The sequence below is a fragment of the Meriones unguiculatus genome, chromosome 6, assembly GCF_030254825.1.
Source record: "Meriones unguiculatus strain TT.TT164.6M chromosome 6, Bangor_MerUng_6.1, whole genome shotgun sequence".
NCBI lineage: Eukaryota > Metazoa > Chordata > Mammalia > Rodentia > Muridae > Meriones > Meriones unguiculatus.
Window position 1 is genome coordinate 74,145,695 of NC_083354.1, and position 24,937 is coordinate 74,170,631.

A 24,937-nucleotide genomic window follows, 5' to 3' on the forward strand; every position below is an offset into this window, starting at 1 on the left:
GATGGTCTGAATTCAGTCCCCAGGGTGGAAGAAAAGAACCAGCTCTTACTGGTTGTCTCTGACTTCCACACTTGTATACATAAGTGCCCATGCAGTTTCTTTTTCTGTATTTTATAACTGACTAGACTTTTCTTTCAAATTCAGGTTCAGCTCTCTCCCTAGGAAATGGTACGTTGGTGTCCCTGGTCCATAAGAACAGAAGTGTCACTGTCATCTTTGTGGACTCTTGTTTGAGTGACGTCATCAGCATTTTTCCATTCTGGGGTCCATGCCTGAATCACCAGTGGAGCATGTTTAGAGCATAAGTGGATTGAGGATCAAACGGGGAGATGTAATGCACGGAAGCCAGTCTGCCGAAACTGTCTGAGCACAGCTGTAGACTGTAACTTTCCTAGTGTGTCAAGATTTTTATTAATGCCTTTAAAAACAAATAAAAGTCCTTTTTAAAAAAGTCTTGACTTTATAACTATTTTCCTTTGGGATATATACAGTGAAATTGAGTCTATTTAAAGATACAGAAAGAAAACTATCCAGACTTATTATTTGGGTAAAAGGTAATTGCAGAAAGTAGAACAAATTGGTATTCCAAGATAAGGGGACAAAAGCTAACTCAAGTCGCAGGGGCTATCCTGACCAGGCAGGAACGAGGGTGTGTTTTGGTTGTGTGTGTGTGTGTTTGTGTGTGTTTTCTGTGGCCCAAATATAAGGTCAGAGAACTACTTGTGAAGTCTTCTCTTTTTCTATGTAGGTGCTAGGGATTAAACTGAGGTCATCTGGTGCCTGGTGTGTTGGAGGTTGGTCTGATGCTTGTGTTTTGATGCTAATTACTGGCCCTCAAGATTTGGATAAACCTATCCTTGTTGTGTAAAGCTGCCTAAGACATTATACCTGATTGGTTGACTAAAGGCCTAAAACCTGGACAGGGCAGAATGGGGTAGCTATGGCTAAGGTTCCCAGGCTTTGGGAAGAGGAAAATCATGGGAAGAACACAGAAAGACAGGAAGAGAGGAGGAAGGAGGATACCAGTATGGGTTAGGGTGGAGAAGGAACCATGTCGGCCAGGAGGAAGGACTCCGGATGATCGGATGGAGAAAACACCAAGATCAAAAATATAAGCCATGTATTTATAAGATTATGGGTGGAAGGTAGCTCAGATAGAAATGGTTAAGGCAGATGGCATTTGATGGGGGCTGGGAAGTGGATTGTGAGGATATTGAGACAGCGTAGGTGAAATATCTGCCTGGCCCAATGTGAGGAAATTATAAAATCTGACAGGTGCCTGTGTCTTATTAATTGTGGTAATGGGTTAAATAATACTGCCTCGATAAATATAGGGCTAATAATAAACATCATGTGGCCCAAACCCCATTTTAGTTACTACAACACAGGCGCCCTTACCTGCTGAGCCACCTTGCCAGCTCTGTTCTTCATTGAAACAGTCTTGTTTTCAGCCTGGCTTGCTTGTGATTCACAAGCCTCCCAAACGCTGGCTTCCCAGGCAGGTGTTACCACACCCTAACAGAGTTCTGTCTTGTAGAAGCCATGCTGTTCTCTCTGCACCTCCCTTTCTCTGTCTGTCCTTCTAGTGTCCCTCTCTCTCCATGATGTTCCTTAATCATGTCTACTTCCTGACCCAGTTGCCCATGCCATTCTCTTCCCATCATGGCCTTGCTGTTCCAGGTACCACCTCCATTATATTCTTATGGTAAGGATTAATGTTTAAGCACTCAGGCTTCTCCCTGGTTTACTCACTTTTGGAGGTTAAATATGATGAGCATTTTATGCTGAAAATGGAGCCCATTGGTAGAGCACACATGCAAGGCACTACGTGTGATCTCCACTACTTTAAAAACAGAATATGGCAAATGCTATCCTTTGCTAAGTCTTGGCTAGGTACACTAAATTAACTAAGCTCCCTCTGTGCCTAGCATGTTAGCTGTCAAGTCAGCATGATTAACTTAATGAATTGTCAATACCTAGTAAGTAGCTTTGCAAAATATGTTCTGTGACTTGAGGTTGTAGAAGAGAACATTACCTTTCTTAACTACTAGCTATTATAGATTCAGCATAACTTAGTTAATTGGGAGTTTAAATTTAATTATTAACATTTCCATTAAACCTAACCAGACGTTGGATATTAACACTAATTTTAACTCCCTTTAGCACCTAATACATTTATTTGAACTGAAGTCATTCATTCAAGCAAATACTCAACATTGTTTAAATGCTGCGAGTTGCTCTTGGTGAAGGATGCATTGAATGTTGGTGTAATGTAGTTCCAGCTACTTGGAAAGCTGAGGTAGAATTTGTTGTTTGGGACCAGCCTGGCCAACATAGCGAGATCACATCTCATACAGTAAAGCAGAGAGAGCAAGGCAGTGGAGATGCTCAGGTGAGTAAAAGCATGGATAATGGTTAGGTAATGGCAGGAGGATCACCAGTGTACTGGCCATCAGCCTAACTCCACACCCAGGCTCTTGAGCGAGTAATACAGGACAAAGACAAAGGGCACGTGGAAATGGCCATATGTGTGCCCATATGTACATGTGCAGTCTCGCCTCTCACAAAGTGGAAATTAGCCTATTGAGGAGTAGTTAGATGTGTTTTGGCTCACAGTTCTGGAGCTTCAGGGGTGATGGTTTTGTCTAGTGTGCTGAGCTTGAATCAGGCATAATATTGCAGGAGGCAACAAGCATGATTAGTGCATACATTGTGTGTATGTGTTCATATTTGGATTCTCAGAAAACCACCAGGATTCAGCGGGAGCTTCATATGTTTTCATTTGTTTATATGTCATGTGCATCAGTGTTTTACCTGCATGTCTGCCTGTGTGAGGGTGTCAGGTTCCCTGGAACAGGAGTTACAGACAGTTACGAGCAACCAACTGGGAATGAACCCCAGTCCTCTGAAGGAGCAGCTAGTGCTCCCAACCGCTGGAGTGTCATCTTGATGACTTTATCCTAAATACCTTCAATACCTAAATACCTCCAGCTGCAAACACAGTAGGTTAAGTTCCCACTCCGAGTAGTTCACAGTGGGGGGTTGCATTTTAACACATGAACATTTGAGGAATACTCAAAACATTTCTAACCCATGGCATGAGAGAACATCCCAGGAAAAGAAAAAGATAACAAACGGCAAAGGCCCTTGTATAAAAAATGCACACACCTTGAGTCCCAGCATTGGGGAGGCAGAGGCAGACAGATCTCTGTGAGTTAGAGGCCAGCCTGGTCTATGGAGCAGGTTCCAGGCCAGCCAGGGCTACACAGAAAAACCCTGTCTCAAAAAAATAAGAATGTGTGTGGAATATTCAAGGACCAGTAAGGAGTGGAAGGAAGGCGAGATTAAGGAGATGGGAATAAGCAGGGCCCAAAGGTCAGGCTATTGTGAAGACAGTTCCACAGCATTTTCCTTGAACTGTGAGCCCCGTGGAGAAGAGTGAGTCAGAGGCAGTACATGATCTGACCTCCACGAGGAACCTCTGGCTGCATGATGATGCACCACAGACTTCACGGAAGTGGGCTACTCATGTGGAACCCACAGTATTTTGTAAGTGAATTGTCAGGATTTGTCAGATTATATGTGGCGTAAGAGAAGAGCTAAGGATAACTTCATGGGTTTCACAAAGCAACTGGAGAAATAAAGCGGGAGTTTTAAGAGATGAAAATGTGCAATAAGAGTACTTTGGTGAAGGGGAGTTAGCTTTGGAGATGTGATATTTCAATGCCTTTTGGAGTCATATCAATAGAGTCTCAGGCTAGAGGTGGAGATGGAGGAGACAGTGTAGACCTGGAACTCAAAGCCATTCAGCTGGATGAGGTGGTCCAGGAAGTGCACTTAACAGAGACAAAGTCAGAAGAACTCAGACCCCCACTTCCCCTGTGGTCAGAGAGGGGAAACAGCAGAGGGCTCAGCTGCAGCTCTCTGAGGAGGAAAGCAGGAGTGATGCCTCAGGGAAGGTGGAGCAGGTGCTTCCTGAGGTCAGTGAGGAACCCCAATAGTAGCTCAGCTGCTAGTAACAGGATAAGATTCGGACTGCAACGAATGTATCAGTGTGTAGGTCTGTGTGATGCTAAAACAGCTGTTGTGGTGGACTGGGAGTTAAAAGCTTGGGGGAGAGGACATAACTGTAGTGGAAGTTTTGGTTTCTTTCAAAACTCAGTTATATAAACATGATTTTGTTTTAACCCCAGGTGTGGGATACCGGGCTGCTTTAGTTTGTCCACAGCTGTTAACTATGATTGTCTCATGCTCTAAGAAGGGCGTCATCTTTGCCAGCTGCAGATAGTTTAATTCTGAGGACTCTGAGAGGGTATAAATGCCAGGGCCCAGAGAGAGATGGGGCTTTGAGAAAGAAGCGGGCAGCTGCTGCCCACTGCTGCTCTTGGTTTGTCCTGCTGCTGCATTTGCTGGACTGCTGGATATTCTGACTACAGATATTGGACGTGCCCCAACAAGCTAAGTCTAAAGAGGTCTACCTCCTCTTTCCCCTCTAACATTTCTCTCTTACCTAGTGCTGGGGAGTTTGAAGGAAGGTAGAGGTATAAGAACCCAAATAAAGTAGATAGCATGAAAACAAAACAAAAACAAAAACAAAAACAAAAACAACCCACCACTGCTTGTGAAGTACCCTTCCAGAGAAAGCTGTTTTCTAGACTTGTTTTCTTTGGTGCTTAATAAAATATTTAATATCTATTTTCATGACTTCACAGTTATTTCTTGTTACTTGTTTCACTTGCGCTCGATGTAAACTATGCTTTGATGTAAAATTGATTTTCTGTTTTTTTTTTTATTAACTTAAAAATAAAGCAGATGTTCTAAGAAGATACAGTGTTCAGAAAGGCAGCCCATTGGATGGGTTCAGGGAGTTGGTATATGGAGTATGTGATCAGAAACACACATTTCAGTAGCTTTGTTTTTTCCTTGTAAGTGCTGAGGAATAAACCAGAACCATTGAATTCTTATTAGAAATCTTTCTTTAAAGGCCTTTGTTTTTGTTTTATGGCTATGGGTGTTTTTCTCTCTCTCTCTCTCTCTCTCTCTCTCTCTCTCTCTCTCTCTCTGTGTGTGTGTGTGTGTGTGTGTGTGTTTGTGTGTGTGTATATACCATGTGCATATGTTTGCTTGGTATTCAGAGAGGCCAGAAAAGAACATTGGATGCCCTGGAACTGGAGTTACAGATGACTGTGAGCTGCCATGTGGGTGCTGGAAATTGAGCCTGGGTCCTCTGCAAGAACCATCTTCCTAGCCCCTGTTTCTTTTGACTTTGCAGTACTATGGGCCTTAGGAACGCCAGACCACAGAGCAGCATCCCTAGTACTTCCTCAATTTTGTTTTGAGACAGTGTCTCTCTAGATGGCCCAGGCTGGCCTGGAACCTCTGCCTCAGCCTACAGAGTAGCTGCGTTACACTCGTGTGCTACTGTACACAGCTTACCTAGGTTTTCCCCATCTGTGCTACTGCATATAATGAGTTCAAGCAGTTACCATGTCATTGCCTATTTCCCAATTCAGCATTCCTGCAGTACAGGCTTCCTGATCTGGACACTGGTCCCGTCAAAGCTGCATGCAGTGTTGTCAGCAGAGGGTGCTGCTGAGACACCGAGGGAGCCAGGGCTTCTGCTAGTTCTGGAGAGGTAGGGAGGACTTTCTTACACTAGTACATTCAGTGACTGCTTTGCAGTCCGCATCTTAAGCGTCCTGTTACCAGCAGCTGAGCTACTAACGGGGTTCCTCACTGGCCTCAGGAAACACCTGCTCTGTCTTCCCTGCGCCGGCTCCATCCGCAGACATCCGGGGCAGCACACATGGCTGGCTGTGCATTGTGAGGCCTCTTGCACCAAATACAGCCCAGCAGATCCCAGGCTGCAGCTCCAGGGTCCCAGTAAGTTCTGGTGTCATGGCTTTGTCCTACAAGGCATTGCTCTAAACACCAGGGTTTCTCACCCGACGGTGAAGAGCTTGAGTGTGGTCAGAGTTACTCCTTTCAAGCCAGTTTCTGTTCATCCCAGTCCTCAGAGCTCACGACTGCATCGCACTTTCCTCAGACTTCCCTATGGTAATGGCGTCATGATTTCGGTCTTCAGTGGACTCTGATATAACATGTAAAACCTTTCTGATTACAAAAGTCTTAACATATCAAATAAGCAGAGAGATCACATCCCCCAGAGGGAGGGTGTGCTATTGTTTTGATGACAAGATACTTTATTTAATTATAAAAATTATGTATGTGAATGGGTGTTTTGTCTGTATGTACATCAATGTGGAGCCTCCATGAGACTGCTGAGAATTGAACCTGAGTTTTCTGGGAGATCTGCCAGTGTTCCTAACTGCTGAGCCTCCAGCCCTAGCTTACTTAAGTTTTATAGTTATTTTCTTATGTTCTCTTTGGCAGTTCTGGAGATTGTGCTTAGGGTCTCAAGAATACTCTGTAGGCACTTTGAACTACACCCCAACCCTAAAGTTTTACTTTAAGTATTAAAGTAACAAGCAATTATAAAACAAAAAAAATACAAAAAGGAGAAAAATAATAATCAAGAATGCCACCTTCCTCAGTCCTCAGAGATAACCAATGCTAATTATTTTTTATGTTCAACCTTTCCAAACCTTATTTCAGAACGCAAAAATAAAAAGCATATATATTTAAGGTGTTTAGGTGTTTTTATATACATTATGTGTTGGAATATGGTCTAAGGATGGGAGTCGTGTGAGAATTCTTGAGTGCTTATGAGAACACTCCAAGAAAACAAGTGTCTTGTGACGTCAGTGTCTTCAAAAGATGGAATTGTTCTTGGAATGTGTTTTTGTGCCCCTCCCAGATGTAGTGAATAGGAGCAGGTTTCCATCAGATTACGCATTGTTTGCTGCTATTCTATTACATGTTTTAAGTATCCTTTGTATGCCTCTCTACCAGCAGTTCTCAACCTTCCCAGTGCTGTGACCCTTCAGTACAGTTCCTCATGTTGTGGTGACCCCAACAATAAAATCATTTTTATTGCTACTTCATAACTATAATTTTGTTACTGTTATGAATCATAAATATTTATGTTTTCTGATGGTCTTGAGTAACTTCTGTGAAGGGGTTGTTTGACCTCCAAGGGGTCAGTACCCACAGGCTGAGAACTGGTGTTCACAGAAAAATGTTTTTGCTACAATGCAGCTTGTCCTTATGATTATATATAGCTTAAACTCATGAGAACTTTACTCAGTACTTTTTTTTTCTTATCTATCAGAGTATAAATTGTCTGATGCTCTGAGTAAAATTGGCCAGTGCATGAGACTTTAGTCTACCTTATTTATTGGTTCTCTTCTTCCAGGTTCACTGCCTCTAGAGAGGCGAAAGTTATGAAATGACAAATAATTATCACAATCAAGTTTAAAATACCCAGAAATTCAGGGTATAAGATTAAAACCTGAAGAGATTATACCCTGAACAGAGTGGATTTCCAGAAAAGTTATAAAGCTATCATAACATATGTAACTCCCCAGAGCCTCTAGAACAAAAGCATCTCTAAGCCCGTATTTTCCCTCATGTTGTCAAAGGAGAGATGGCATTAGCTAGCATGGCCACACCAAGGCTGGTGAACACAAAAAAGCCATGCAAAGACCAGAGCATCTCCTGGAAAGAGGCAGCTGCATCCTGTGGTGAAGTTGACTCATGCTTCATCATGTGTGGGACTAATTCAATACTATAACTGTTTCTAACCTCCATCAAATACTCCTTCCATGCTGTGCTTTTTACACAGATCAGTGTTCTTTCCCCAGCCCCTCCCTTCTGGCTGACCTTGGAAATGGAGGGTTTTCTGTATGAACGTGACTGAAGCTCTAATCTTTAAACATGACTATGTAAGGACTGCCAAGGCACTGTTCATCATAGTTCCATGGAGGTATTCAGGCTTTCAAACAGTTACCAGCCTGGCCATTCTTGTATATGCAATAGTTATGAAACAGTTTGATTTTGATTTAGGTCTAAAATAAGGACTAGTTATGTAACCCAGGGTGAATTCAACCTCTTGATCTCCCTGCCTCAGTCTCCTAAATGCTGGGATTATCCCATAGTCAGTTAATGTTAAATGTATTCAAATATTGGGTTTGTAGAACTGTCGGTAGCCTTCAGCTGCATCCTTCACTTCTGAATGACAGGAGAGAATGGCACTATCCATTTCCAGTGAATAATCAAGCATTTGCACTGAGGGTGTCTTTCTTTCATAGCATTCATCACTTTCATGTCTTCTTCATCCAGGAGCCAGCTGAGCATCCTGAGCCTGGTGAGTCTGGGCAGTCTCATCACACACTGACTCAGCGCCTTGACAGTGGTGGCCTGCACTTGGATTCGTTCTGGGATATGCCTGGAAATGTTCAGCTCTTGCAAGTTTGGCAGGTTGTTGAGGGCTTGAAAGAAGTGTCTATATCCTTCCTCTGTAATTTTGTGATTCATTGAAATGTCTAAGTTCTCAAGGTTTTGGAAGCCTCTGCTGGTTGCTCCCTTGGCTGGAAAGAAAGCAGACAAAATATTCATGAAGACACAATGCTATGAAGACTTGAGTAAAGCTTACAAAGTTATTTGTAACTAACCTCACACCCACCACCAATGAAAATTGCTAATCATATTTTTTTCCAAGACCAGGTCCCACTACACTGCCCTGGGTGTCCTAGAACTCACTTATTTAGCTGAGACCGGTCTAGAACTCACATCTGCCTTCTTCTGCCTTTTGACAGCTGGGATTAAAGGAAATACCACAATGTTTGGCTTTAAATGTGTTTTAAAGATATTTCTTTGAAAGCCCTGAACAGCTGAGAAGTTGATAGGGAACCACCTGGCCAAACTGCAAGGAAGAAGAAGAAATCAGAAGTCAAGAATAGAGCATTTTAGCTGTCTGGGCAATGAGGACTTCTGTTCTGGTTTCAAAGGATGACATACACCAAGGCAGGGCACATAGGAAGAGGTTATAGTACAAGGGACTGAGAAATTGTGGCAACAGTGCCTCCCCTTTTGCAGAGAAGGGTAGGTGCTATTCCAAAAAGCTTGTCTTTTCCTTGTGTCTGTGCTCCAGTGTGCCCAAATGACTCCCTGGTTCCTTAGAGCTCTGGAGGAAATTGGGGCAGGCCAGAGTAAGTTCTTAACCCAAGTCTATGACTGGAAGTGGGGTTTTTGCTAGCAGTGTTTTTTGCTTCAGTTTTAATTGTCACAACCGTGTCCCCTAATTTGGGCAAGTGTTAGGTTTGATTTCACCAAGAATCATGCTATAGCTTGACTTTAAAGACAGAAGCCCTAATGTGTCAGCTGTGCCCTAAGTAGGGCTGTTCAGTGATAGTTGGGATATTTCTCATTGCTTTGAATGATGGGCTTTTCTCAAGAGGGAGAATGTCAGAGGTTATTGCTTCAAAATGTAAGATTCTGGGTCTGAGACCTAATGTAAGAGAAAGGAATGAGGCAAAATATTGATTTATAATAAACAGAGATGAATGAGGCTATACAAAGCTGGGCCCAGCAGCAAATGCCTGTATTCCCCATGCTCTGGAAGGCAGGGGCAGGCAGATCACTGTGAGTTCAAGACCTGCCTGGTCTACAAAGCAAGTCCAGGAGAGCCAAGGCTACACAGAGAAACCCTGTCTTGGAAAACACAAAAAACAAAAGAAAACAAAACAAAACAAACAAACAAAAAAAAAAAACAGAGAAAGAAAGAAGCCATCAAAGCTAATGTTGCCCAGATTTCCTCTGAAGGGGAGAGAAATGAAACTCTTAAGAAAATCATAAATTACTACCCTCCCTCCTTGTTTTTGAGACAAAGTCTTATGTGTACATGTAATATACACACTGTATAGGTGGGCATGATGCCTGGGAAAGCCAGAAGAAGGCATCGGTTGTCTTTATCATATTACATCATTTCCCTTGAGGCAGAGGTTTGTCCCTATACCTGAGCCTTGCATTTACTCAACTAGGCTAAAAGCTAGCAGTCTCCAGAGTCCTAAATCTGGTTCTCATGGTTATAGAGCAATCACTCTTAATCTCGGAGCTATTTCTCCAGCCCCAACCTGATGTCTTAATTCTCCTCCTCAGCCTGTGAGTGCTGCAATTCTAAGGCTGTACTACCACCATGCCTGGCTAAATTACCTTTATTTTATTCTATTCTATTTATTCATTTTTTAGACAGGCTCTTACTATGTGGCTCTGGCTGGCCTGGAACTCACAGAGCAGACCAGGCTGGTCTTCATTTTACAGAGAGTGATCTGCCTTCCTTATACCTTCGGGGAGAGCTGAGATTTCAGGCACATGCCAACACACCTGGTTAAATCACCACTTTAAATATTGGAAAAGTACTTTTTGGAAAAGACAGTCGCTGTGACAGTCCTAAGAGATACCTGTATGTAGACACCTAGATGTCTATATATGTATATAGATCCTTGTGTGTTTATGGAATAACAAACTATGAGTTTGCACACATATTTCCAATTTGTGGTTCTTTCTTTTTGACATTTGAAAAACAACTTAAATTACATTTGGCAGCGGCCAAGCCTCTTCTGGGAATGGTGCGTGAGTGTGATGCTGGCGGCTCCCCTTATTACAAGGCCTGAGGACTTGGGTCTCCACATGACAAGGACCTGAGAGGATATTAGTGCAGAATCTCCTGGCCTTTTCCAAGGGAATGCTTGGTTCACTTTTGCCTTGCATTTGCAAGGCTCAGATCAGGCTATTCTGGTTTGTCTCTGAGGATTGTGGGAGTTTGTTAATGATGATGTGGTTGAGCCAATGTGAGGGCCTGATCTAGGTACATCAGCTATTGTCTGGATGTTCTCTCCACATAGAAACTTGGTTCTGACAACAATTTGCCCACCGACCTGTTCCAAACAATAGCTATGTGATTATCAGAAAGTTAGGAAGGTCTTGATGGATCTCTAGTTCCAAGATGAAATAGGAACACTCAGAGGCAAGCCAAGCAAGGGTGAGGAATTGATTCAGGTTGCTGATTTGCAGAAAGCCCAAGTAAGGGTGGCCTGAGCTGTCTCAGTGTCAGAGTGTGTGAACTGCATCCCTTGATGCAAGTCTTCATTCACCGACTGCACACTTCCTCCTTCAGGTTCTGAACCCACTGGCACTGCACTCCAGCATGTACCTATATGTATTTTGTGTGTGTGTGTGTGTACATACTTGAGAGTGCATATGTGCATGTACTTTGGCATACATGTAGCATAGTATGGGTTTAGGGGTTTAGAGATCAGAGGACAGCTTTTGGAAGTAGGCTCTTTTCCTTTCCATCATTTGGGCCCCAGAGATCCAACTCAGGTCATCAGCCTTGGTGCCAGGCCTTTTACTTGCTGAGCCATCTCCGGCCTTTTTCCTGAAAAAGCTATAATTTTGGCTGACCTCTGTGAGGGAAATCCTGAAATTCACTTTGTGACTGTTTGTGTGTATGTGTGTGCACTCATCTTTAAAAAAGGAAATATAATCCACTCCATTAAGGCTTCATTAACAAGCTGGGCACAGGAATTCAAAGCGTTGCTTCCTTAGCCTGACCAGCATTCTGCTTTAATACTTGTAATTTTCTTTTCCAGCAGTGGGGAAACTTGATGCTCTCAGTGTGAGTTTTACACAGTCAACCTGAGACAGTAGCCTTGAGAGTACCTGATGTTGTCCCTGCTGCTTTACCAGCACCTCCAAGGCCAAAGCAAACACATGAGGCAGCTGCCTCTGAAGAAGGGAAGAGAAAGGGGGGGGATCACCTCTCCTACAAAAGTCTGGGAAGCACTGTGAAGACAGAGCTCTGCACCCCGTATCGCCATTGCCTCCATTTTCCCCATTAGTGCTTCCCATGAAACCATATTATTTTTCTAAACTTTCTTTTGTTTGTTTGTTTTTCAAGACAGGGCTTCCCTATGTAGCCCTGGCTGTCCAGGATCTCACTCTGTAGAATAGTTGGCCTCTAACTCAGAAATCCACGTGCCTCTGCCTCCCAAGTGGTGGAATTAAAGGGATGCATCACCACCACCTGGCCTTCTAACATTTTTTTAACTAAAAAAAAAAAGTATATAAATTGTCTATACTCATCATTGTGCTCAGTATGGTTTATCACAGATTAATTTTCTTAACATAAATAGAAGTTTTTGTGTAGATTCTGAAACCTTTGAAACAGAACAGGTAGAGCACATCTAGAATGGGTGTCCAACAATAGAGGTACACAGTGCCACCATGACCAACTTCTATCCTAAGGTGTCAGTGAGTCTGAGAGTATTGCATTTAATGAGTTTAAGCATGAGGATGCATGAGAGCAATAGTATCTGGCGGTGAGACTAAGTATCACCATGGTGTCCTCCAAAGGACCAACATGGCTGGTGCATGACCTATAAGCACATTCCACAAACCACAGGTTCAATTTTTTTTTAAAGTGTCTGAGCTAAACATATCCAGACGTTTCCCCCTCTTCCTTACTTTAAGAACAACACACTCTGAAAGGCTCTGCCCTGCAGACTATCAAAGCAGATGCTGAGACTTATGGCCAAACTTTGGGCAGAGTGCATGGATTCTTATGAAAGAAGTGGGAAAGAGTAAAATCTGGAGAGGACAGGAACTCCACAAGGAGAGCAACAGAACCAGAAAATCTGAACACAGATTTTCAAGTACCATGCATGGAGATAACCTAGAACCCCTGCACAGATGTAGCCCATGGCTGTTCAGTGTCCAAGTGGGTTCCATAGTAATGGGAACAGGGACTGCTTCTGACATGAACTGATTGGCCTGATCTTTGATCACCTCCCCCTGAGTGGGAAGCACCCTTACCAGGCCACAGAAGAAGACAATGCAGCCAGTCCTGATGAGACCTAACAGACTAGGATCAGAAGGAAGAAAAAGAAACCCTCCCCTACCAGTGAACTTGGGGAGGGGCATGCTTGGAGAAGGGGAAGTAAGGGAGGAATTGGGAGGGGAGGTGGGAGGGAACTAGAGGGGGATACAAAGTAAATAAAGTGTAATTAAAAATAAAATAAAATTAAAATAAAAAAAAGGAAAACACAATGTAACATTTTTTTTTTACATGGCATTATGCATTGTAAGCAATGGAAAAGTTACTTAAAGTATATGAATGTGTGTGGGGTCATGGGAAAACACTGAACCATTTTGTATCATAGAGTAGAGGATGTTCTAGTGTTTACAGCAGCAGCACCTCCTGGACCTAACTGTCATGGAAGTAAAGGAACAACTGTACACACCTTGATTTGTTGTGAGTTCACTGCAGGAGGAGGAAGAGGAGGAGAAGGAGGAAGAGGGGGAGGAAAATAATAAATTAAGAAACGCTTCTATAAACTTACCAAACTTTTCTGATGTTTTCTTATCTGGAAATTTTTGGCAATTAAGATCTAATGTCTTCAGAGAAACAAAATTTGGCAATATGTTGACTATGAAAGGAAAAATAAAATTTATTTGGGTCAAACACATTACCTATGACTCAGAGCAGTACTGTTGAGATAAGGAGTATCTAAAAAGTGATGAAAGGTGATATAATATTCAGAATTACTATGACTAAATCCAAGCACCATCCTTACCTAGTCTGGAGAGATCAGACTCCATAGAAGTTTGGATGGATAACTTCTCCATGTGGTGGAGGTTTGGGAACTCTCCAGGAAGGACTGAAAGCACATCTGCTTTGCCATCTAGTCTCACAGACAGTTCTTTCAGGCCGGGGAACTTGTTCAAGTTAGCAAAGAGTTGATCTGGAAAGCAGCACATAGTTCTCATCACTCAAGGTCCCCAGTGGAAGTTCTCAAGTGTGCTGCAACCTTCAGCCATTTTCATGCTTTCAAGATGAAGTTTATTAGACTTCCTAACACCAGTCTAGGAAGCACATCCAGGAAGATACTGTCAGCTATAGTATCTGCTGATCATAAACTACAGGGAAAGCCCCATACTGGTCTCTAAACTTACGAAATAAATAAAGCTTCTCTCCATCCAACAGCATGGGAACGTCTGACTTTGCGCATGCGAAAAGGGTGCAGTTGGACTCTCACTTCCAATTCATGAAAGCTAACTCAAAGTGAACTAATGACAACTATAACAACTAACACTAGAACTCTTAGAAGAGAACAAGTAATTTTCACAACCTTGGGTTTCACCATGGATCCTTAAATATGACTTACTGACTTACTAGAATATATTTACGATGAAGCAGATGAAAGGGAAAAATAAGACTAAATGAGATTTGCACCTTGTGGGTGGGGAAGTATAATGAAGAAGCCACCATGAAACACAGCGGGGAATTTCCTCAGCAGGTTAAACACGAAGAAGGTGTGGTGGCTCACAGATGTGACCTCAGTGGCTGGGAGACTGAAAAAAGGGGGTTACCATAGCTCAAGGCTAGCCTGTGTTGTATGGTAAGTCCCAGGGAAGCCTAGCCTGTAGAAGGGATCTGTCTCAGAACACTGAACCTCTGTCTCAAATGCCATATGAGCAGGAAATTCCTAAACAAGAGGGGTGTATGGCACAGGAATACGGCTCAGTGAGAAAAAGGACTTGTACCAAGCCTGCCAACCTCATTTTGATCCCTAAGAGCCACAGGGTGGATGGAAGGGAAAAATGGCTTTCCTGAGGTTGTCTCTGCCCCCCTATATGCATGCTCTGACACGGTTCCGTGCCCATGCACACATCTGCAAACACACACACACACACACAGTAAAAAACAAAAAAACATTCAGATATAGACAAGAAAAGCATTCCTAAGCATGTAACACACAGCTAAAGACAAGAACTAGACTAGTTATGATTATGAAATTAAAAAAAAAAACGAACATTTATAGGACTATCAAAACTTCTAAGTAATGATAAACAAATTTAATGAAAGTCAGGTGAAGCCTGTACTGAAAATAACCAAGTATTACCTAATGTTAAACACAACTAATAGGAGATATTTTTCCTAGTTGGTTTCTGTCAACTTGAAACAGGCTAGAGTTATTAGGGAAGAGGATCCTAAATTTGGAAAAAAAATCCCCTAATTTAATGATTGATGAGCAAGGGGCCAACTCAGGGGGGATGGTGGTGCTGCTCTGGGTAGGTGGTCAAGAGTTGAAGAAGAAGGCAGATATGTAAGCAGCCATGGAAAGGAAGCCAGAGTCCTCCCTGGTCTCACCTGTTCCTGCCTCCAGGTTCCTGCTTTCATTCCCTCTGCGACATCCTTCAGGGGTGAACTGTGCTAGCCAGGAGGTGTAAGATGTGATAAACCCTTTCTTCCCCCAAGTCACTTCTGGTCAGAATCTTTTATTACAGCAACGGAAACAGAAGTAAGACTATATTGTTCCTACTTTTTAATTCCTTTTCTGGAGAAGCTAACCCCCCTCCTCCTTCTCGCATCCAGAATGCAGATATCTCTTCAGCAACATCACACACACAGTCCAACATTGACTAATAACAAGCAGTTCAAGTGCCCTTACAACCTCTCAAGCAATGAAACAGGGAAGCTATTCTTGAATTATGTGAAACCCATTCTGTCATTCAGGACCTTCCAATGATCTATGCACTGCCCCAAACAGTGAAAGCATTTAAACTTCTCCTATAAAGGAACATTCATGAAGAGATGAAACTTAAGTTTCATTCATCTAAAACTAAGGATGAGAAAATGGAGACATAAAGTTATTGTGTAATTTAAATGCTGATTTCTGTACACACACCCCCATATCTGGTTGCAACCCTTGTTCTTAGAATCTCCTGTTTCCATGTTGGGTAAACACTGCTTCCCAGTTATCCCCTAGTATGTCAATAAGGTAAATTACACAACAATACTGAGTAGTCATTACTCTATTCTTAACCCTCTAGGCTAGTCTGGCTTCTTCCCTGCGTAAATCATTGACATACTTGCACTTTATGGTATTCTCTGCTCCAGCTGCTCTCGCTTCATGTCTCTTGGACCTTTGCCCATGGCTGGAAATTCCCCACTTCATCCTCTAACTCTTCCCCTCCTGGAGAGCAAGAAGTCCAGCCTTATTCTCTCCTCCACTCAGCTCTTGGCTGTAAGCTGCTTGTAATTTCTCTTTTCTCATAGGCCATGGTTCTATTCGAATAGGTTGGTTAGTCAGCCTTAGCAGGAAGGCCATTGGTGTTGTGTCAGCAGGGTCTCCTCCATATGACCTTGGAGAATCAGCTTGTGCTGTGTTCTGTTTATGAACAACTTGGACAGTTTTACTACCTTTGTCAAGAACATCCCTGATTTTATGGCTTGTCCCTGCAGTTGGAGGAATGGCAATCCATGCTTCTTACTGTTGCTATAGATCCCTCCCCCATAAATTCATGGCTGCATCAGTCATATATGGCCTTAATTTTCCTGTTGGGATTTCTGGCCCTACACATTTAAGACATTTTAGGCTTTGTTTTACCTGCGACAGTGACACAATTCCCAGGAGCTGTGTAGATACAGTTTTAAGTGGCCAAATTGGATACCAGGAGTCTTAGAAAATTATTGTTACATATGCTCCAGGAGACACTAATCCTTCCATCTCAATGATATCTAACTGTAATTCTAATTTTGGCTTTTTATCATTTATAGCATTTGCCAAAATATCTGTATTTTCATCTTTAGTGCCTCTTGTTTTATCCCCTAGGAGCATCTTTATCTCCTTTAAATGGTTTATCTAAGTTTTTAGTAGCCCTGTTTGTCCTATCAGGACTTGAATTTTCTATTTTTTTTTTTTTAGAATAATCCTCTTTTGGTGGGCAGGAAACTAATGGTTCATGTTGTTTTTTTCTGTCAGACCTTGAGTGAAGTCCCTTAGTCAGTTTTCTGAAATTAAGGAATTGCCTTGGATAACCTGCATTCATGAGCCATATAACCATTCCTTACCATCTTTGACAATATCAATTCCTCTAGTCCTATTTCATTAATGCATAAGTGAAGCCTCATCTTTCCACCATGCCAGCCATTGAAATTAAGAGCTAGGCTCTAGAATGGCTGTCATCAAATCTCTCCAGTCTTTTGGAGTTATGCAATTCCGCGTGGCCCAGTTATTAAGTATTTGTTCAACGCATGGTGAGTGTAAGCCACAACTTGTTTTTCCTCCTTAAGCCTTTTAAAATCTTGAGCCTCTATAGATTTCCATCTGAATTCTTCATCATGAGCCATGAGGAGAGAGCAGCTGGAGCAGAGAATGCCATAAGTGCAAGTATCTTGGGGATTTACATGGGGAGAAAGCCAGACTAGCCTAGAAGATTAACAGTAGAGTAACTTCTCAGTACTGTGCTGTAAGCTGCTTTATTAGCCTATCAGGCAACAACTGGGGAGCAGTGTTTACACAATACTGAGGCGGGAGATTCTCAGAACAAAGACTGCAAACAGATGTGGGGAGTATAGAAATCAGAACTTGAATTACACATTAACCTTATGCCTACAAGGAAACAGAATTAGCCAGACTGCTTGTGAAAGCACACTCAGGGATACCTGGTAACTGGTTTGTCCCTGAGACCTCAAAAGACTGCAGGGCAGGCAGGGTGAGAAGCAGCTCCTGTTCTGCTGTGCTGAGCTCCAGCCTGCACACAGAGCACTTGGTGACAGAGGTCTTATTCAGCTCCAGAGCTGGGCGGATGCTTTCAAGAAAGCCACTGCTGTTGGACAAGCAGAGCTCAATATTCTGTGAAGCTGAGAAGACTTCCATTAGGACCCGGAGCAGTGCTTGGTCTGCTGGGCCCATGTCGGCCACTGCAACTTCCAACCTAGGGATCTTGTGTGGCTTGAGTGACAGTTTCCAATAGCCAGTACTGATATTTGGTGGGGCCTGGTGTCGGATATCCACATAGTTCCTCACGATCTCTTCTTTTTCAGCCAAATCTTTCTTGCATTCATTCACGGGTTGAAAGGCAGATGCATAGTCCTGATCTACAGTTGGTGGCTGTAATGTTTCCAAACTTTTTTCTATTAATGACAAATATATTTGCTGTACCCACTTATTTCCATTTATTGAGACCTCAATACTCTTCAATAATAACAGGCTTTCTGGGTGCTCCCAAAAGTACTGTAAATTCAATACTTTTAAAGTCAGTGTTCTTCCCTGAAGAAATCGCAAAATCAATGGAGAACATGCAGAAACTGTGTTGCTTTCATAAGCAAAGTTTAAAGCAATGCTCACTAAATACACTGAAATTAATGAAGAGAAAAGTTTAGGAGATAACTGCCACAATCCTCTAACGGAATCCATCCATAGTGAAGCTTCCGGGTGGAGCTTCATGTAGTCCTCATAGTCAGACATGTTCTCCAGTGACTCTTTCTCATCCACCAACTGAAGCAAATGAGACACAACTTCCTGCCCTGCCTTTGATGAAGGGTGGCTGGAGACATATTTCAAAAAGTTGTTGTAGGTGGTCAGAGCCTTCAAGGGCGAGTTAATTTGTCTCAAATAATGAATTCCCAGGTATTGGTCTCCCTGCCTGTCTGAACCCAGGAGTTCAGTGAGCCTCATGGCAGCAAGAAATTCTTGGAAGAGAGGACTTAAAACCCGGTAGACTGGTCTCGGTCTCTGGGCAGTGAATTTGCTCATCAAGCAGGTGGTCAGGTCTTCATCTTCATCCACTCCAGCCTCTGTGAGGTCATCATTGTTGTACTCAAAGCATGAAGAAAAATGCCCCCTTAAGGCCAGCTGCCCACATGAGGACACAGTGGCCTTGAGGGCCTCAGCTGCAGCTTTGTACTTTAAGGACAGATACTTCATATAGGACGTGAAAAAGGCCACATCATGAAAGGGCTGGTCAGAAGGATTTTGAAACCAGTCAGTACAGACTGCTGCCATGAAGAGAGTTTTGTGAATTCCTCTCAGATGTTCATTCTTTCCAAAGTAATTGAAAAACCTTTGTACACGGATTATATTATGTGAAAAGAACTTCCGTAATACAGAGACAGTATTATAGAAAGGAAAATCTTTGATCTCTAGAATTGTATCCAGACATGGATGGATGGACCTGGCCCTGTTTGTATGGACAGCAATCAATAAGCAGGTTCGTGACAAGTAGTTTTTTGTAATCAGTGTCTCGAGGGCTTGGGGGAGCGATTCCACCCCATTATAGTCATCCAACAGGAACAGCGCCTGGTGTTTTAACTGCTGGATGATGCTGCTCAGGCATGCTTCACCAACACAGCCTCCTGCCTCTAGGAGTTGGGCACAGATGATGCTGGCCAGACCCTGGTCTGGTCTGGTGGAACTAAGGGAGAGGTAGAAGACTAGCTGGAACCTGTTCAACAGGGGACAGCACCCTGATGCCCAAAGAAAAGCTATTTTCTTCAGGAAGGTTGTCTTCCCACTGCCAGCTTCCCCCTCCACACACATGACCGAGCTGAGATTGGCGAAGACCTCGGAGATTGTCAGGGCCCCTTGCACTGGCCTGCTGATGTGCTTTGAAACGATGGACACATAACAGCCAAGCAAGTGGTCAGTACCTTGGCTGGAGCACACCTCTGGCAAATTCATGTGGCAGAAAGTGGCTTTGGTTTAGGCGCCTCGCAGCTGCTCACTCAGACTCTTTGCCTCTCGAAACCACTGGGCTTCCCTCAGAGCCAAGCCTGTGGAGAGAAGGGAGGCAGAGGAAGGTGTATCTTTACATCTCTTTGATTGCTTTGTTTGTCTCCTAAGAGTGGATTAGGACTCTGTTCTCCTTCCCATGACCCCCCTCCATACCCTAAGACCCTCTCAGATCTTTCCATAGCATCAGAATGTGGGGTACTATGTCTAAGGCCTCTCATTTGACAGGGACTTGGATATCCTGGCACCCTAATTTCCCTTTAGGATCTCAGGAGACCAGCCTGCTGCATGATGCCTTAACACTGGCTGCTTTGGATCTGGCATGAGGACTGCTGTTGGTAGTCCTGCATTCACTCTCCAGATGCCATGGGAGCACTGACTCTCTCACCCACAACTCCCTTCACCTCAGTGCTCTCCTCTAGGCGCTCCTCAGACAATTAGAAATATGCTTTCCTGTCCAATGTACAAATACACAGAATCCCATGTGCTTTCATGTTCCTACCAGCCTCGGTGGGATGAACTGGGTCCTCGTGATTGCTTTCACTTGTGATTTCCTTTGAAAGAGAAATTCTTTATTAAATCATAACTGGGTCTTGATTTAAGAGTGGGCATTGTATTATTACTGAGGATCTTCTAAACATCTTCTAAACCTAGCCTGCTCAATTCTGATAAAAGGAAGGCATAGTCCAGGTATGAAAGAATAAATTTCACATGTGTGCAGTAGTCATGTTCCTAGATGGTACATGCATTTTACACACATCTTCTGTATGGGTGAGGACTTTGTGCGTTATCAGAACTGTAATGTATGGTACATGCATTTTACACACATCTTCTGTATGGGTGATGACTTTGTGAGTTATCAGAACTGTAATGTCTAGGACAAGAAGAGTCCTGCAAAGTTCATCTAGCATTCCTCCCTGCTTAGTCATTAGTAACTACATGTTTAATACCATACACAGGGATGGATGCAGACAGATTATTAAACACACACTTTTTTTTTTGAGACAGTGTCAGGTAGTGTAGTTGGTCTGGAATTCCCTATGTAGCCAAGGGTAACGTTGAAGTATTTGTCTGCCTTTCTCCACTTCCCAACTGCTGGTATTATAGCAATGAGCCTACACACACCCTTGGCTTTGATACCATTTTTTTTCCTTTTCTTGAACTCCAAACATCTTACTATACCTCATTTTATTCAGAGCTAAATACGTTTTTATGGAACGTCATATGGTTTTAGGGAACCATATGATATCTGAGTTACATCCTCTGTGCTTACAATGCCACACATCTGACAAAGGGCTGATATCCAAAATTTATAAAGAAGTCAAGAAACTAAACATCAACAAAGCAGATTACACAATTAAAATATGGAGTATGGATCTAAACGAAGAAATCTTGACAGAGGAATCTCTAATGGCTGGGAAGCACTTAAATTTCAACATCCTTAGCCATCAGGGAAATATAAATAAGAATGACTCTGAGATTTCATCTTACACCCTTGAGAATGGCTAAGATCAAAAACTCGGGGAGGGGCAAGATGGCGGCGCCAGGAGGACTATCATTCTGAGCAGCAGCACAGCAGGATCAGCACAGTGAACAGCAATCAGAACTCTCGGCCATAAAACACAGTCATTGTGTTTCCCAGGTGAGAGGATACCCCACGGTGGGGGATTCAATCAGCTTTTAACTCACCCGGCTAAACCGCGGAAGAGATCCCGGTTCCGCCAGATGCTTGGCTGCCGGCCGCCAGCCCCAGCCCCAGCCCAGAGCCACAAGCCAGTGTCTCTGGTCACGGTCCCAGACTGAACCTTGGGCACCACACTATCAGAGACTGGAATTTTCAGTCGAGAGCTAACCCCAGGGTACAGGAAACGATTGGGACCGGCCTTAGGTCACCCAGATATCCCCTGGAAAAGACTCAGGCGGGTTCCACGGGCACCCCAGGAGCCAGCCTGGAGCCAGAGCCGGGGACCCAGGTTCTGGCACAGAGCCCTGCCTGCCTGCGCGCCTGATTCGCCGCCAGAGATAGAAAAGGCGGGTCTGATCTCAGAGCACTCAGCTCACCCCCAACCTGAAAAGGTCCCCGGAAAATTACCCAGCTTAGGGAGCCACTCGGGCTCCCAAAAGCCGCAAAGGCAGACACAGGCAGTTTCTGCGCACCAGACAGCTGGCAGAGACTGAGCAGCCATCACACAGCTGTGCTCCAGGCACAGGCAAATTTCTGTGGCCAGCCAGCTGGCGGACACTGAGCAGTGTGCACCAGGGCAAAAAAAGACACTAGGAGTCCGTGTCTCCAGAGAATCCACGGGGAAGGAAGGAAACTGTACTGATCTAAATCACCCAATCCTTCCCTAGAAAAAGTCTAGCAGTCTAGTGGGGCCGAGGCGCCAGCACTCAGCTGTGCTCCAGACACAAGCACAAACAGTTGAGGCGCGCCTGATGTCCAACTGGGTCACAGCAGCTGATCATTAAATTTGCAACAAGAAACCCAGAAACAGGGCAGCTGCCCTCAGGACTTCCCTGGGTGAGAGGAGAACCCTCTCGACTAACAAAGACCACAGTTACCACTCAGGTCTATATCCCTGAGGTGAGCAACTCCTGAAAAAACACCAGCCATCCAGGGACTATACCCAAAAAGCTGAGAAGACATCCTTCAGGAAAAAACAGCTTTCTGCAAAGGGGATTCTCTCCATCACAGGATCCCCAGGAACCACCAGAAAATAACCCCAAACTCCTAAGATAACACAATGGGTAGAGGCCAGCGTAAAAGCTCAAGCAACAAAAGACAGAGCAATATGGCATCTCCAGAACCCAGTTACCCAGGGGCAAGTAGCCCTGGACACCCCACCATAACTGAAATCCAAGAAGATGACCTAACAAGTATGCTCATGAAGATGATAATAGAGGAAACAAATAAGATTCGTAAAGACATAGAGGAAGATAAACTCAAACAGAATATTGCCATCCGTAAAGAAATAGAGGAAGCTGCAGCCAAACAGTTTATGGCCTTTAGAAAGGAAATGCTTAAAACACTGAATGAAATGATAGAAACAGAGTTGAAGGAACTAAAAGAAAAACAGGAAAGTACAATCAGACAGGTGAAGGAAGTAAACAAAGCAACTCAAGACCTGAAGATAGAATTGGAAAAATTAAAGAAAACACAAATGGAAGAAATAATGGAAAGGAAGAATCTAGGTAAGAAAACAGGAACTACAGAGGTAAGCATAACCAACAGACTAAAAGAGATGGAAGAAAGAATCTCAGGTGTAGAAGATACAATGGAAGAAATCGATGTATCTGTCAAAGAAAATGTTAAATCGGAAAAATTCCTGACACAGACCGTCCAAGAAATGCAAGACAATATGAAAAGACAAAACCAAAGAATAATAGGTATAGAGGAAAAAGAAGACTCCCTTCTCCAAGGCCCAGAAAATATTTTCAACAAAATCATTGAAGAAAATTTCCCCAAGCTAAAGGAGAGGCCAATTAGAATACATGAGGCCTACAGAACACCCAACAAATTTGACCAGAAAAGAAAATCCTCCCGCCACATAATAATCAAAACAGTAAGTATACAGAACAAAGAAAAAATACTAAAAGCTGTAAGGGAAAAAGGCCAAGTAACATATAATGGCAAACCCATTAGAATCACACCTGACTTTTCAAAAGAGACTATGAAAGCCAGAAGGGCCTGGACGGATATCATGCAGACCCTAAGAGAACACAGATGTCAGCCCAGGCTACTATACCCAGCAAAACTCTCAGTCCTCATAGATGGAGAAAACAAGATATTCAATGAAAAAAAAAATTTCAACAATACCTACAAACAAATCCAGCATTACAGAAGACACTGGAAGGGAAAATACAACCCAAGAAAGCTAGCTACATTCAAGAAAACACAGGAAATAAATAACCTCACTTCAGTAAAACAAAAAGCAACCAAGCACACAACCTGATGACCACAGCCAACATCAAAATCAAGAGATCTAACAGCCACTGGTCATTAATCTCTCTCAACATCAATGGACTCAACTCTCCAACAAAAAGACACAGATTAACAGAATGGATACGTAAACAAAACCCAGCAATCTGTTGCATACAAGAAACATACCTAAGACACAAAGATAGACATTACCTGAGGGTAAAGGGTTGGAAGACGACTTTCCAAGCAAACGGACCCAAGAAGCAAGCAGGAGTAGCCATTCTAATATCTGATAAAATAGACTTTCAACCAAAATTAATCAAAAGAGATGGGGAAGGACACTTCATACTCATCAAGGGAAAATTCCACCAGGAAGACATCACAATCCTGAACATCTATGCCCCAAATACAAGGGCACCCACATTTGTGAAAGAAACATTGATAAAATTTAAAGCACATATAGATCCACACACATTAATAGTGGGAGACTTCAACACCCCACTCTCAACAAAGGACAGGTCAACCAAACAGAAATTAAACAAAGAAACAATGTCTCTGACAGAAGTCATGAATCAAATGGACCTAACAGACATTTACAGAACTTTACACCCAAACACAAAAGAATTTACCTTCTTCTCAGCACCTCATGGAACCTTCTCCAAAATAGACGACATAGTGGGTCACAAAGCGAGCCTCAACAGATACAAGAAGATTGAAATAATCCCATGTATCTTGTTGATCACCATGGAATAAAGCTGGACCTCAACAATAACAGAAATAACAAAAAGCCTACACACACATGGAAACTGAACAACTTGTTACTAAATGACAGCTGGGTCAGGGAAGAAATAAAGAAAGAAATTAAAGTCTTTCTAGAAATCAATGAAAATGAAGACACAACATACCCGAACTTGTGAGACACAATGAAAGCAGTGCTAAGAGGAAAGTTCATAGCACTAAGTGCCTTCAAGAAGAAATTCGAGACAGCTCATTCAAGCACCCTAATGGCTCACTTAAAAACCCTAGAAAAAGAAGAAGCAGACACACCAAGAAGGAGTAGACGGCTGGAAATAATCAAACTCAGGGCTGAAATCAATCAATTGGAAACAAATAAAACAATTCAAAGAATCAATGAAACCAAGAGCTGGTTCTTTGAGAAAATCAATAAGATCAACAAACCCTTAGCCAGGCTAACTAAAAGGCAGAGAGACACCACCCAAATCAACAAAATCAGAAATGAAAAGGGGGATATAACTACAGACACTGAGGAAATCCAAACAATCATTAGGACTTACTTCAAAAGTCTATATGCCACAAAATTTGAAAATCTAAATGAAATGGACAATTTTCTTGATCGATTTGACTTACCAAAGCTGAACCAGGACCAGGTAAATCAACTACATAGACCTATATCCCCCAAAGAAATAGAAGCGGTCATCAAAAGTCTCCCATCCAAAAAAAGCCCAGGACCAGATGGCTTCAGCAGAGAATTCTACCAGACCTTCAAAGAAGAGCTAACACCAATTCTCTTCAAACTATT

General features: G+C 43.0%; 1 pseudogene; it reads right to left on the reverse strand.

The window, feature by feature from the left end:
- Positions 1 to 7,279: 7,279 nt before the first annotated feature.
- LOC132654710 (baculoviral IAP repeat-containing protein 1b-like) overlaps positions 7,280 to 24,937 on the reverse strand; it is a 43,088-nt pseudogene continuing 25,430 nt past the window's right edge.